We start from the raw sequence: 2,351 nt of genomic DNA, 5'->3' as shown, positions 1-2,351 counted from the left end.
CCCTTTGACACACTATATCTTAATCAGTTGTGACAAGTAGAATTTATGATAAAGCCGTCGTGTAAATCACAAGGAGGCTTGTTATTACGGGGAGCCACTGAAATGGTATAATTGTTTTTAAGTGGTGCTCGAAGGGCAAGTGTGCATGCATTTGAGTGTGTATCTGTGTATGTGTTGCATGTGATTGTGTGAGTATGCACAATATTCTGGGAAGTTTTCCAGAGATTGGGGAAATCCACCTTCCACACAACAAACAACTAAAACCACAAAAACAAATCTCCTTAAAAGAAATTTCTGTCTCATTACAGCAAATAGCATTTCATGGTTGAAAAAACCACAACTTTCCCAGCTATTATAGCTACGTTACACGCACCCTTTGGGTTACTGGAGAGTGAAATATGTTCACAAACAGGGACAGAAGACAAATATAGTTTAGTTGTGCAACAACAAAAATGAATCATCATGAAAATCATTTTTGGCAACTATAACAGTATGGTCTGGTCTGTTTTGTCAAAGTGATTCATTTTAAGGGTTTCTGACTCTTTGATCCATTAACACTAAAACAGTGTGATATCACCAGTGCGATATTGACAGACAGTTTAAGTTAATGTGATAATGTGTAACATTTCCACTTTTTCTTTTCTTTTTTCTTTAGCCCCACCGAAGAAGGGCATCAAAAAATTAGGTCATACTCATAATGTTCCTCTCCACGGAAATCTTTAGTAAAAGGCGAAAGATTTATTCGATCTGAAGAGAAACATGAGTGTAATATTTCCACATTTAAACATCTAAAAACAAGGCATATGTATTATATTTTGTTGACTTGTGTCCTTACATTATATCAAATGTTTTAACCAATGTTGAATTCTGCAATTTTATTCAATATAATGATATGTTTCCTTTGCCATCATGTATGGTTTATGCTAACAGTTTTGGAAATCGTACAGTAAAACAGAATTCTAATAGAAACAGTAACGCTGCAGTACTTACTGTAAATAGTTCTATTATTTTGTAATGCCATCATACAACACAATAATCAGGTAAATAACACATTTATTTATATATTTAAATATTATTCTAGCTTTCTACAGTGTGTGACCGGTGTGTTATGAAGCCAGACAGCTAATGTGTACAGTAACATATAAATAATAGCTACATTAATATTAAACAACACGTCAAATGGCTCATTTATTTTACACATTATCTGAATATACAGGGTGTACATAAAGTCTCTTTACATTTTAACACTTTTATTACAAAAGCAAATGAATTGACAAATCTATGGAAATTACAACAAAATGAAAAATAGATATTGAAGTTTGTTTGTTTTTCTGCCTCATTTAATAGGCTACACCTCCATTACAGCACCATTAGTTGCACAAAGCACATCAAGACAGTACTCAATTTCTTGCCATGTTCAGTTGTGGTGCCATATATTCAATCAAAAGGTCAAAGTAATCATTTGTAGTTATCAGTTTCTGAAGAAAGCTGGACCAATGATTCGATTGCACACAATCCCAAGTGGTGATTAAAAACTTTGCAAACCACAGTATACATAGAACAAATCTGATTAACATATTTCATCAATTGCTTTTGTAATAAATATTTTACATCTTAAAGACAAATTGTGGACACCGTGTACATCGCTACACACACTGTACAAAAAAAAAAATCCACCTCATCTAAAATTGATTTCTGCTTGACTGGCATCAGATTTTGATTGGCAGTGGTAGAGAAAACCAAGTTCAGTGTTCCCATTTCATACAAGATGCACATGTCAGATGGAGCACCAAAGCAGCCTTGATCAACATATACTACACTATACTGAAATACTGAAATGTAAGATGTGGCACAACTACAACAACAGCATTGATATTGCAGGCAACACAAGACACATGTACACACACTTTCAGGGCTTAGTTTGACATACAGTATCTAACATAGTTCTCTGTAAAATCAATAGTGCAGTGGGCACAAGTGATATGTTACTGGACTCCTGTTCAATTCAGTCTCTTTTTTTTGTTTGTTTGTTTGTTTTTTTGTTTTTTTTTGTATTTTTTATGTTACACCACTCAAAGCATAGTTGCCTAAGTCATATTTTTGGCCAAATTGTGATATCTACATAACTTGACTCTCCTAACACTGCTGCTTCAGTTTTACATTTGGTTATGAGCTGAAAAAAATAAGGCTTAGGCATTTATGCTATGAGGCTAACGATAAGTAAGTAAATCTATAGCACTTTTCACTGATATAATCCAAAAGCCTTTACAATGAAAGTGCAGAGGCATAAAACATAAATAAGTCAATTAAAAAACAAAACATTAACACAATGACATTAAAGGAGTGATATT

At 33.4% G+C, this 2,351-nt stretch overlaps 1 non-coding gene across 1 annotated transcript; it reads right to left on the bottom strand.

Annotated features, from left to right (window-relative positions):
- Positions 1–653: 653 nt before the first annotated feature.
- On the bottom strand, positions 654–767 carry LOC115433644 (U5 spliceosomal RNA). Its single transcript, XR_003937406.1, has one exon. It is a non-coding gene; the product is annotated as a U5 spliceosomal RNA (small nuclear RNA).
- Positions 768–2,351: the final 1,584 nt, after the last annotated feature.

This window comes from Sphaeramia orbicularis, chromosome 14 (assembly GCF_902148855.1).
Source record: "Sphaeramia orbicularis chromosome 14, fSphaOr1.1, whole genome shotgun sequence".
Lineage (NCBI taxonomy): Eukaryota > Metazoa > Chordata > Actinopteri > Kurtiformes > Apogonidae > Sphaeramia > Sphaeramia orbicularis.
Note: the sequence above shows the minus strand (reverse complement) of the source record. Positions and strands in the feature narration are given on the sequence as shown.